This window comes from Gorilla gorilla, chromosome 1, assembly GCF_029281585.2.
Source record: "Gorilla gorilla gorilla isolate KB3781 chromosome 1, NHGRI_mGorGor1-v2.1_pri, whole genome shotgun sequence".
NCBI lineage: Eukaryota > Metazoa > Chordata > Mammalia > Primates > Hominidae > Gorilla > Gorilla gorilla.
In genome coordinates, this window is record NC_073224.2 from 127971373 (window position 1) to 127984936 (window position 13564).

Here is a 13564-nt window from a genome sequence, read left to right on the forward strand (position 1 = left end):
GTGTTCTCTTCAATTTCTTTCATCAGTGTTTTATAGTTTTTATTATAGAGGACTTTCACTTCTTTGATTAATTCCTAGATATTTATTTTTATTTGTAGCTATCGTAAATGGGATTACTTTTTTCATTTCTTTTTCAGATTGTTCACTGTTTGCATATAGAAATGCTACTGATGTTGATTTTTTATGTTTTTGTATCCTGGAACTTTACTGATTTTTTAAATTAGTTCTAATAGTTTTTTGGTGGAGTCTTTAAGCTTTTTGACTATAAGATCATATCATCTGCAAACAAAAATAATTTGACCTCTTCCTGTCCAATCTGGATGCCCTTTATTTCTTTCTCTTGGCTGACTTCTCTAGCTAGAACTTCCAGTACTATGCTGAATAACAGTGGTGAAAGTGGGCATCCTTATTGTGTTCCAGATCTTAGAGGAAAGGCTTTCAGTTATTCCCCATTCAGTATGATACTAGCTATGGGACCATCATATATGGCTTTTTAAAATGTTGAAGTGTGTTCCTTCTATCCCAAGTTCTTTGAGGGTTTTTGTCATGAAAGATGTTGAATTTTGTCAAATACTTTTTCAGTATCAATTGAAATGATCATATCATTTTTATCTTTCATTCTGTTGATATGATGTGTCATGTTAATCGATTTGTGTATGTTGTACCATCCTTGCATCCCAGGGATAAATCCCACTTAGTCATGATGAATTATCTTTCTAATATATTGTTGGATTTGGCTTGTTAGTATTTTGTTGAGTATTTTTGCATCAATATTCATCAGAGATATTGGCCTGTAGTTTTCATTTTTCATGTGTCTTTGTCTGGTTTTGGTATCAGGGAAATACTGGCCTCATAGAATGAGTTTGGAAGTATTTCTTCCTCCTCATTTTTTCAGAATAGTTTGAGTGAGATTGGTATTAGTTCTTCTCTCAATGCTTGATAGAATTGAGTAGTGAAGCCATTGGGTCTTGGGCTTTTCTTTACTGGAAGACTTTTTATTATGACTTTGATCTTACTATTTTTATTGGTCTTTTCAGATTTTGGATTTCTTAATAGTTCAATCTTGGAACATTATATGTGTCTAGGAATTTGTTCATGTTCTCGGGTTTTCTAATTTATTGGCATATAGTTGCTCATAGTAGCCTCTAATGATCCTTTGAATTTCTGCAGTATCAGTTGTAATGCTCCTTTTTCACTTCTGATTTTATTAATTTGTGTCTCCTTTTTTCTTCTTAGTCTGGCTAAAGGTTTGTAAATTTTGTTTAACTTTTCAAAAAACCATTTTGTTTCATTGATCTTTTCTATTTTCTCTATTTCAATTTCATTTATTTCTGCTCTTTATTATTTCTTTTCTTCTACTAATTTTGGGTGAGGTTTGCTCTTGCTTTTCTAGTTCTTTCAGATGCATTGTTAGATTGTTTATCTGAAGTTTTCCCCTTTTTGATGTAGGCACTTATAGCTATAAACTTCACTCTTAGTACTGCCTTTGTTGTATCCTATAAGTTTTGGTATGTTGTGTTTCCATTATCACTTGTTTCAAGAAATTTTTCAATTTCCTTTTTAATTTCTTCATCAACCCACTGGTCATTCTGGAGCATATTGTTTAATTTCCATGTATTTGTATAGTTTTCAAGGTTCTTCTTGTTATTAATTTCTAGTTTTATTCCATTGTGATCAGAGAAGATGCTTGATATTATTTCAGTTTTTTTGAATGTTTTAAGACTCGTTTTGTTACCTAAAATATGGTATATCCTTGAGAGTTATTCATGTATTGAGGAGAAGCATGTGTATTCTGCAGCCGAGGGATGAAATGTTCTATAATTATCTGTAAGTCCATTTGGTCAATAGTGCAGATTAGGTCTGATGTTTCTTTGTTGATTTTCTGTCTGAAAGATATGTCCAATGCTGAATATTGGGTGTTCAAGTCTCCAGCTATTATTGTATTAGGGTCTGTCCCTCGCCTTAGCTCTAATAATATTTGGTTTATATATCTGGGTGCTCAAGGCATGCATATTTAAAATTGTTATATCCTCTTGCTGAATTGACCTCTTTATCATTATAGAATGACCTTTCTTGTCTCTTCTGATAGTTTTTGTCTTGTAATATATTTTGTATGGTATAAGTATAGCTACTCATGCTCTTTTTGGGTTTCCATTGGAATGGAATATCTTTTTCCATCCCTTTATTTGTAGTCTATATGTGTCTTTATAGTTGAATTGTGTTTCTTGTAGGCAACAGATTAATTAATATTGTTTTTTCATCCACTCAGCCATTCTCTTTTAATTGGAGAGTTTAGTCCATTTACATTCAATGTTATTATTGATAAGTAAGAGCTTACTCTGGCCATTTTGTTATTTGTTTTCTGGTCTTCTCCTCCTTCTTTCTTTCCTCCTGTCTTCCTTTAGTGAAGATATTTTTTTCTGGTGATATGATTTAGTTTCTTGCTTTTTATTTTTTGTGTATTCATTGTATGTTTTTTGTTTGAGATCACCATGAAGCTTGCAAATACCGTCTTTTAAACCATTATTTCAATCCGATAACTACTTAACACTGTGTGTATAAACAAACAAAGAAGCAAAAACAAAGCTAATAAAAAGTATATGCCTTAACTTCATTCTTCAACTTTTAAACTTTTTCCTGTTTCTATGTATATCTTATTGTACTATGTCATTAAAAGTTATTGTTATTTGTGATTGGTTCATTGGTCAGTCTTTTTAGGATAAGAGTAGTTTACATACCACAGTTACAGTGTTAGAATATTCTGTGTTTTTTCTGTGTACCATTACCAGTGTGTTTTGTACCCTTAGATGATTGCTTATCGCTTGTTAATGTCCTTTTCTTTCTGACTGAGGTACTCCCTTTAGCATTGTTGTAGAATAGACCTGGTGTTGATGAAAGCCCTCCGCTTTTGTTTGTCTGGGAAAGTCTTTATTTCACCTTCAAGTGTGAAGAATATTTTTGCTGAATATACTATTCTAGGGTAAAAAGTTTTTTCCTTCATCATGTTAAATATGTCATGCCACTCTCTCTTGGCCTATAAGTTTTCCACTGGAAAGTCTGCTGCCAGATATATCGGAGCTCCATTGTATGTTATTTTTTTTCTCTTGCTGCTTTTAGAAATATTTCTTTATACTTGATCTTTGGGAGTTTGATTATTAAATGCCTTGAGGTAGTCTTCTTTGGAGTAAATCTGCTCATTGTTCTATAACATTCTTGTATATGGATACTGATATATTTTTCTAGGTTTGGGAAGTTCTCTATTATTATCCCTTTGAATAGGCTTTCTAGTTCTATCTCTCTCTACCTCCTCTTTAAGGCCAATAACTCTTAAATTTACCCTTCTGAAGCTATTTTCTAGATCCTGTAGGTATGCTTTATTGTTTTTTATTCTTTTTTATCTCCTCTGACTGTATTTTCAAATAACAGGTCTTTAAGCTCACTAATTCTTTCTTCCGCCTGATCAGTTCTGCTATTAAAATACTCTGATGCATTCTTCAATATACCAACTGCATTTTTTAGCTCCAAAATTTCTGCTGAAAAAATTGTAATTCTTTTAAAGTATTTCAATCTCTTTGTTAAACATATCTGACCAAATTCTAAATTCCTTCTCTGTGTTATCTTGAATTTCTGTGAGTTTCCTTAACACAGCTATTTTAAATTCTGTGTCTGAACGGTCATATATCTCCGTTTCTTCAGGATTAGTCCTTGGTACCTTATTTAGTTCATTTGGTGAGGTCATGATTTCCTGCATGGTGTTGATGCTAGTAGATATTCGTTGGTGTCTGGGCATAGAAGAGTTAGGTATTTATTATAGTCTTCACTCTCTGGGCTTGTTTGTACCTGTCCTTTTTGGGAAAGTTTTTCAGATATTCTAAAGGACTTAAGTGTTGTGCTCTAAGTTGTATCTGTTTTATGGGGCACTGCAAGCTCAGTAATTCTGTGGTTCTTGCAGACTCATAGAGGTACTGCCTTGATGGTCTTGGACAAGATCCAGAATTCTCTGGATTACTAGGCAGAGGCTCCTGTTCTCTTTCCTCACTTTCTTCCAAAGAAGTGGAGTGTTTCTCTCTGTCCTGACCCACCTAAAGCTGGGGATGAAGTGACACAAGCACCTCTGTGGCCACCACCACTATGACAATGCTGTGTCATACCTGAAGCTAGCATAGCACTGGATCTCACTCAAGATACTACTCCCTGGCTATTGTCTATGTTCACTTAAGGCCCTGGGACTCTACAATCAGCAGGTGGCAAAGCCAGCCAGGCCCGCCTCCTTCCCTTTAGGTTGGAAAGTTCCCTCAGGCCCTGCGTAGGTCCAGAGGTGCCACCTGGAAGTCAGGGACTAGGGTAAAAAACCTTAGACATCTACCTGGTGTTCTATTATACTGTGACTGAACCAGCATTCAAACTACAAGACACAGTGTTTCCCACTCTTCCTTCCCCTTTCCAAAGGTGGAGGAGCCTCATGCTGTAGCCACTGCCACCACAAGCCATGGAGAGTACTGCTGGAGGACCTCCAATGTTCCCTTAAGGCCCAAGAGCTTGTCAGTTAGCTGTGGTGAATCTTGCCCAGCCTGAGAATCACCCTTAATGGCAGGGGGCTCCCTTCCGACACAGGGCAGGTCCAAGGATGCCATCTAAGAGTCAAACCCTGGAATCGGGGAACCCAAGAGCATGCTTGGTTCTTGATCCCCCTGTTGCCATGCTGGTACCTAAGGTGCAAGACAAAGTCTCCTTTACTTTTCCTTCTGCTTTTCTCAAGCAGAGGAGTTTCATCCAATAACCACCATAGCTGATAATGTGCTGAGTCTCACCTGAAGCCAGCAAGTCTCAGTGGCTCACCTAAAGCCCTCAACATAGTACCTGGGTATCACTGCTAGTAATTCAGGACTGAAGGGCTTTTCAGTTAGCAGGTGATGAATGCTGCCAGGACTGGGTCCTTCCCTTCAAGGCAGCAGGTTCCCTTCTCATTCAGGGTGTGTTTAGAAATGTCATCCAGGAGCTAGGGTCTGGAACAAGGGTCTCTGAACTCTGACCCATGCCCCATCCTTCTGTTGCTGAGCTGGTATACAAGATGCAAGACAAAGTCCCTCCTACTATTCCCTTTCCTCTCCTCAGGCAGAAGGAAGGGGTCTCTTTTGGAGCTGTGATCTGTGCACCCTGTGGTTAGGGGAGAGGTTATGTCAGCACTCCTTTAGCCACCCCAGCTGGTGTCTCCATAGGTCACATGTCCCCCAAGTCCACTGTTTCTTGGCCCAGTTCAGCACATTGACTCACCTGTGAGTTGTAGTCCTTATAGCCTGGACTGCCTTTCAAGTTTACTAAGCAACTCAGAATACTGTAGCTCTCCATGGCAAGGTTTGCATTAACTCAATTTTGACCTCTGGGATGGGTGATTCACCTCTGGCTAGGGCTGGTTTAAGTTCTCCCTCCATGGGTGGGCATCAGGTGAGTTTGGTTTTCTCCAACAAGACAGCACTGAGTTCAATGCCCCGCAATTGCTGTGCTCTCCCTCCTCAGCACCCAGAGATGCCCTCCACACAACCTGGCCTCTACACCACCTGGCTGCTGTTGGGGGGTTTGGGGAGGGGTGGTGTCAGTGATTCAAGGCTTTTTTTTCTATGTCTTCAAGGCCTCTTTCAGCAGTACACAGTTAAAACCAGGTACTGAGTGCTCACCTGATTTTTGGTTCTTATGAAGGTGTTCTTTCTGTGTAGATAGTTGCTAAATTAGTGACCTTGTGGGGGCAGCAGGGACCATTGGTGGAGCCGTCTATTCTGCCATCTTGCTCTGCCTCAAGATCTTGGCTTCTAAACAACATTCTCAACATGAGAAACCAATGCTTTTTGGAGAAGCTGATTTCGGAGCTGAGCAAGGAAAATATAAGATGAGCCTAGAACATCTTGTGATGTCAGAAGGTAAGAAAATATTTTGTAATAAATGGGGGCTTATCAAAGAAACAGAGGAGTCAACCTAAAGAAGTTACTAATGACCAAAGTTGGAATAATTTGAACAATAAAATAAATAGTATTTGACCGCTAGAATAAAATATACCTATTAATCTATACCAATATGAGACTGAAGCACTGCCAACTATCCCAAGAGGGAAACTTTTTAATCTATACCAATATAAAAATCAAATAAATAAATGAGGGGAGAGGAAGCGTTCTTCATTACAGTTGAATTCCAATTAATAATTGTCGATGGAAAGAGAAAATAGAGATTCATCACTGCAAATGCCCTAGTAATAGTAGCTGCAGACAAGATTCACCAATGGATGCTAAAATGAGTGGGCAAAAGTTCGAGGAGAAATAGGATTTCCATAGCCTCCAAAGAAGATACTTATTAACTATTAAACAGAAAGATAGCAACTTTGTAGCAGAGAAACCTAGCAGATACCAACAAAAATGATCAAGATAAACATCAATAATAAAACATTACATGCTCATGGATAGGAAGAATCAATATCGTAAAAATGGCCACATTGCCCAAGGTAATTCATAGATTCAATGCTATCCCCATTAAGCTACCACTGACTTTCTTCACAGAATTGGAAAAAACTACTTTAAAGTTCACATGGAACCAAAAAAGAGCCCACATTGCCAAGACAATCCTAAGCAAAAAGAACAAAGCTGGAGGCATCATGCTACCTGACTTCAAACTATACTACAAGGTTACAGTAACCAAAACAGCATGGTACTGGTACCAAAACAGATATATAGACCAATGGAACAGAACAGAGGCATCAGAAATAACACCACACATCTACAACCATCTGATCTTTGACAAACCTGACAAAAACAAGAAATGGGGAAAGATTCCTATTTAATAAATGGTGCTGGGAAAACTGGCTAGCCATATGTAGAAAGCTGAAACTGGATCCCTTACTTACACTGTATTCAAAAATTCACTCAAAATGGATTGAAGACTTAAATGTAAGACCTAACACCATAAAAACCCTAGAAGAAAGTCCAGGCAATACCATTCAGGACATAGGCATGGGCAAAGACTTCATGACTAAAACACGAAAAGCAATGGCAACAAAAGCCAAAATAGACAAATGGGATCTAATTAAACCAAAGAGCTTCTGCACAGCAAAAGAAACTCATCAGAGTGAACAGGCAACCTACAGAATGGGAGAAAATCTTTGCAATCTACCCATCTGATAAAGGGCTAATATCCAGAATATACAAAGAACTTAAACAAATTTCCAAGAAAAAAAACAAACAACTCCAACAAAAAGGGGGCAAAGGATATGAACAGACACATCTCAAAAGAATACATTTATGCAGCCAACAAACATATGAAAAAATGCTCATCATCATTGGTCATCAGAGAAATGCAAATCAAAACCACAATGAGATACCATCTCATGCCAGTTAGAATGGCGAGCATTTAAAAGTCATGAAACAACAGATACTGGAGAGGACGTGGAGAAATAGGAACACTTTTACACTGTTGGTGGGAGTGTAAATTAGTTCAACCATTGTGGAAGACAGTGTGGTGATTCCTCAAGGGTCTAGAACTAGAAATACCATTTGACCCAGCAATCCCATTACTGTGTATATACCCAAAGGATTTTAAATCATGCTACTATAAAGACACATGCACACATATGTTTCTTGCACCACTATTCACAATAGCAAAGATTTGGAGCCAACCCAAATGTCCATCAATGATAGACTGGATTAAGAAAATGTGGCACATATACACCATGGAATACTATGCAGCCATGAAAAAGGATGAGTTCATGTCCTTTGCAGGGACATGGATGAAGCTGGAAACCATCATTCTAAGCAAACTGTCACAAGGAGAGAAAACCAAACACTGCATGTTCTCACTCATAGGTGGGAATTGAACAATGAGAACACATGGACACACAGAGGGGAACATCACACAGCAGGGCCTGTCGGGGGTTGGGGGGCTGGGGTAGGGATAGCATTAGGAGAAATACCTAATGTAAATGACGAGTTGATGGATGTAGCAAACCAGCATGGCACATGTATACCTATGTAATAAACCTGCATGTTGTGCACATGTACCCTAGAACTTAAAGTATTAAAAAAAAAAAAAAAAGGTCATGCTGCCTTTTGATGGTACCCACAGTCTGGATGACAGGGTCAAGATGCCAGCCCACTAAGTCCATCATCAGAAAGAAACTTGGGGCCAGCCCGTCTCCTAAAAGCTGAGTATGTTGCACAGATTGCTGGTTTTAAATAGGATATTCTAATAAACATTGCTATTATTTAAAAAAAGACATATCAACATCATCAATACCTTGATATGACGCATAATGAAAGACTTTTTGTGCATATTGTGGTAGTCTTGCCAAAAATACAAAGCCTTCTGTTATGGACTGAATGTTTTTGTCCCCCGTAAAATTCATATATTGAAGCATTAACCCCCAGTATAACTGTAGTTGGAGATGATGCCTCTATGAAAGTAATTAAGGTTATAGTTACTTGAGATCACAAAGGTGGGACCTTAATCCAATAGTATAATATTAGAGTCCTTATAAGAAAGGGCATCAGACAGCTCATTTTCTAATTCCCCGCCGCTCCATGCCTGCACACAGAGGAAAGGCCATGTAAGGAAACAGTGAGAAGGTAGGCATCTGCAAGCGGGGAAAAGAGCCCTCACCACAAACGGATCAGCTGAACTCTTGATCCTAGCTTTCAGAACCGTGAGAAATACATTTCTGTTGTTTAAACCATCCAATCCGTGTTTCATTGTTATGGTAGCTTGAGCAGACTATTACAATTTCCAATCATGAGAAAAATGCTTTAACAAATAAACCCAAATTGAGGGACATTCTACAAAATGGCTGATTAACAATCTTCCAAGTGTCAAGTCATGAAAGATAAGGAAAAAATTGAAGAACTGTTGCCGACTGGAAATGACTAAGAAAGGAAAACAAAAACAATATATGACTCTGGATAGGATGCCAGACAGAAAAAGAACACATAGGAAAAAAATGTGTGAAAATCAAATAAGGTCTGTAGTTTAGTTAATAATATCGCATCAAATGTTGATTTCCTTTTCTTCAAAAAACTTTTATTTTAGGTGCAGGGGTACATGTACAGCTTTATTATATGGTAAACTTGTGTCATGGGAGTTTGATGTACAGATTATTTCGTCACCCAGGTGCTGAGACTAGTACCTAATAGTTCTTTTTTCTGTTCCTCTCTTTCCTCCTACCTTCTCTCCTGGTAGGCCCCAGTATCTGTTGTTTCCTCTTTGTTTCCATGTGATCTCATCATTTAGCTCCCACTTATAAGTGAGAACATGTGGTATTTGGTTTTCTGTTCCTGCGTTAGTTTGCTGAGGATAATGGCCTCTAGCTCCATCCATGTTTCTCAAAAAACATGATCTCATTCTTTTTTGTAAACTATGCTTCTGACAAAGATCTAATATCCAGCACCTATAAGGAACTTAAACAAATTTATAAGAAAAAAACCCCACTAAAAAGTAGACAAAGTACATGATCAGACACTTTTCAAAAGAAGACATACATGCGGGACACAAGCATATGAAAAAAAGCTCAATATCACTGAGCAGTAGAGAAATGCAAATCAAAACCATAATGAGATACCATCTTACATCAGTCAGAATGACTATTATTCAAAAGTCAAAAAATAACAGATACTGGTGAGGTTGTGGAGAAAAGGCAATACTTATACAGTGTTGGGGAAAGTGTAAAGTAGTTCAATCCTTATGGAAAGCAGTATGGTGATTCCTCAAAGAGCCAAAACCGAATTACCATTTGACCCAGCAATCCCATTACTGGGTATATACCCAAAGGAATAGAAATCATTCTATCATAAAGACACATGCATATGTATGTTCATTGTAGCACTATTCACAATAGCAAGGACATGGAAGCAATCTAAATGCCCATCAATGACAGACTGGATAAAGCAAATGTGGTATGTATACACCATGGAATACTATGCAGCCATAAACAATTTCCTGTTTTGATGTTGGGTGTTTACATTAGGGAAAGTACAGTGAGGGATATAAGGAAGCTCTGTATTACGTTTGCAATTTTTATGTAGGTATAAAATTCGATGAAAATAAAAAGGTTTAAAACGAAGTCTTAAAAATATAAATCACAGCAAGTCACTCCCCTGTTCAGAACTCTCTAGTGATGTTTTATCTCACTCAAAGTAGATGGCAAATTCTACACAATGACCTAAAAGCCCTATATTAATTTTCCCCATCTGTCTGTCCTCTCTAACCTCATCTACTAGTCCTCTGTCACCACTGAATTTCAGTAAACTAGCTGCTTGCTGGCTGTTAAATATAGCAGGCATATTCCCAGTCTTTGCATTGATTTTTTCCCCCTCACTCTCTGGAAAGTTCCTCTTCTAGCTAGCTGCATGGCCTGCTCCCTGCACTTTGTTTAATATTACACCACTTTGTTTAATATTACACTCACTAGCTTCTTAGAATCTCGTATTCTAACATTTTTTCCTACAGCGCTTATCATTGTTCACATTCTAAATAGTTTACTTATTTAATTCTATTATTGTTTGTTGATACACACTAGAGTTTAAGATACACAAAGGGAGAGACATTTGACTGTTTTGTTCACTGATGAATTACCACTGAACATAAATGCAGAAGGCATAAATAGTCACATGAAGGCTGCTTCACCTCCAATGTCTCATTGTAGTTTCAAGAGCAGGAAGAAGGAAGTAATAAAGGAAGAAATATGTTAGAAAAGCAAAACCTCTTTTCATGTGTCATTGGATCACTGGCCAAAACTGTGTTACATAGCCACCTCTAATTGCAATGAAGGCTAGGAACATTACTATTCAACAAACAAAATTTAGTTTTTGTTGGTAAGAAAGCAAGGGGGCAAATTACTGGATAGCTACTGATAATATCAGTATATCTAGACACTTGTAACAAAAGGGTTAGGTTATAAAGACAAAGAATGAATACAAAAACTATTCAGACCTACCCCGCCAAAACTAGTGTTACTTAAAAGATAGCCAAAAACTGCCAGGAATTTTTACTTTTGTTTTAATAATACTGAGGGAAAACAGCACTTTTACAGAGTTCAGAGGGAAAAAATGTAGATCAAGGATTTTCTACACATCCACTTCTTGAATGATGTATAAGATGAAGGAAAAGATATTTTCAAGTATTCAAGAACTCAGAAAAGATACTCACCTTTTCTTTTTAAATAAAAATTTTAAAATATATACTATAACAGCTGCTTATTATGTATTTTTTAAGAAAACTATTTCTACCTCTGATGGTTTTGTAATATGTCAGCCTGGCTAGGGTGAACTACATTTCCCAGAATTCACTTTTTTGTATATTTCTAGTTAGGGTGGACTGCAAGAGACATTACTGTGGAAAACCTGGAAGGCAAAAGTGAAGCAGCAGCCATTTTGTAGCTGACCCGTATTGTCTCTGATCTACTGACTCATGTCATTGGCATGAAGCAGTGGCCACATCTGAAACTACTCCATCATCCCCTGGATCTTTCTTCAGCTTCTCTTACTCTTTGGCCAGGTAATTGTGTTTAGCTCTGTAACAAAGACTTCTGGCTACTGGAGGCCACCCATACCATTAATGTCAGAGACACTAAGAACCAACATAGGTTTCAATAGGTCCTCATGAGCTTCAGGTTATTCCTCTGTGTTCCAGCGTGTTCTTGCTCGCTCACACTACCTTTATCTTTTTTTAATTCCTGACTTCTTATATTATGGACTCCAAGTTCTAGGATCAGGAGGAAAGACAATAGCTCCTCACAAGGAGGCAAGAAGTTCAGATCCCTGGAGCAAATTACTTTACACACACATACAGACTCACACACATACTCCACATTTTAGTGATTCTGCTCCTCTGATTGAAATGTAACTATACACTATTCTGAATTTACAAAGAAATTATCGCATAATTTCTTCTAAGAGTTTTTAGAATTTCGCCTTTCAAACAAAGACTGGTCTTTAATTCACCTCATACTGATTTTATGTGTATAGTGTGAATGAAGAGTCCAGTTTCATTTCTTTCCATATGGATAACCATTGTCCCAACATTCTTAATTGAAAAGTCTACCTTTTCTCAACTGATCTGTAATACCAAATTTATTATATGGCAAGTGTCCATATATGTCTGGGTTTATTTTCTAGTCTTTCTCTTAGGTTCCATTGGTATATCTATTTCTCAGTGCACACTTATGTCTTAATTACAATAGCTTTAACATAAATCTTGGCAGATACCCTATTTATTCTTTTTCCACAGGAGTATCTTGACATTCTTGATCCTTTGTACTTTTATACAAATTTTAGAATTATCTTGTCAAATTCCATAATGCCATCTGTTGGCTATGTATTGGGGTTGAATGGAAACAATAGATTAATGCAGAGGTAATTGATACATATACAATGTTGAGAGATGCAATCTCTAAGCATGGCACATTTCTTCATTTATTTAAGTCTTTTGTAATGTCTTTCTAAGTTTTGCTTCAAACTCTAATATTTTCTTTAAAAGGTCTTGTACAACTTTTTGGAGATTTATTTTTAGTTTCTTAATCTTTTGATATATTAAAAACTAATTAAAATATTTTTAGTGTGAAGTGCAATATATAACTCTAAAAGTGCCTAGTATGAATATAATATATATATTAATGTGTAATTTTTCATTCAATATTCTAGATTCATCCATCAGTTTCTTTCCGTTGCCATGTGATATATTATTGTATGAATATACCACCATTTCCATTTTATTGTTGATAGACATTAGGGCTTTTTATCTTCTGTTCCCTTAGCCTAACTATCCTTGTGCCAATATTGTGATGTCATGATTACCCTAGCCTCATTGTGTCTTTATATTTGATAGATCGAGTCTTTTACCTTATACTTCACCAAGGATATATTGGCTATTTCCAGTTCTTTGAATTTCCATATAAATTTTAGAATTGTTGTCTTACACATACACAATATTGTGCTTTTGATTATGATGATATTTAAAACTATAAATCAATTTTGGGTGAAAATGACATTTTTACCAATCTTTTCCATCCATCATATTTATCTATTTATTTTGGTCTATCTTAATTTCTCTCAGTAAAATTTTGTGGTTTTCTCCATAGAATTCTTACACATTTGTTATTAGATTTATTCTTTTATTTGCTTGATTGAAGTATTTTTATAATATCTGGCTTCAATTTCATTTTCTACCTGATTATTGTTAGCATATCAAAATATAATTTACATTTGTATATTGACTATGTACCCAATAACCTTGCTAAACTCTCTCATTCTAGATAATTCATCTCATTAGATTAAATTGGATAAACCAATTCTAACAGATTGGTTTACCTGCAGATGTTTTGGATTTTCTACATATACAATTACATATTATATGTAACGAATGATGGTTTTGTTTATCCCTTTCTCATCCTTTTATCTTATCTCTTTTTTTTGTCTTATTCTCTTGCTGTAGAATCTCTAGTATGATACTAAATTATTATTTCCTTCTCAATATCAGAGAGAAATTTTTCAACATTTCCCCATGAAGAATGATGTTTGTTGTATGTTTTTTTGTAAAT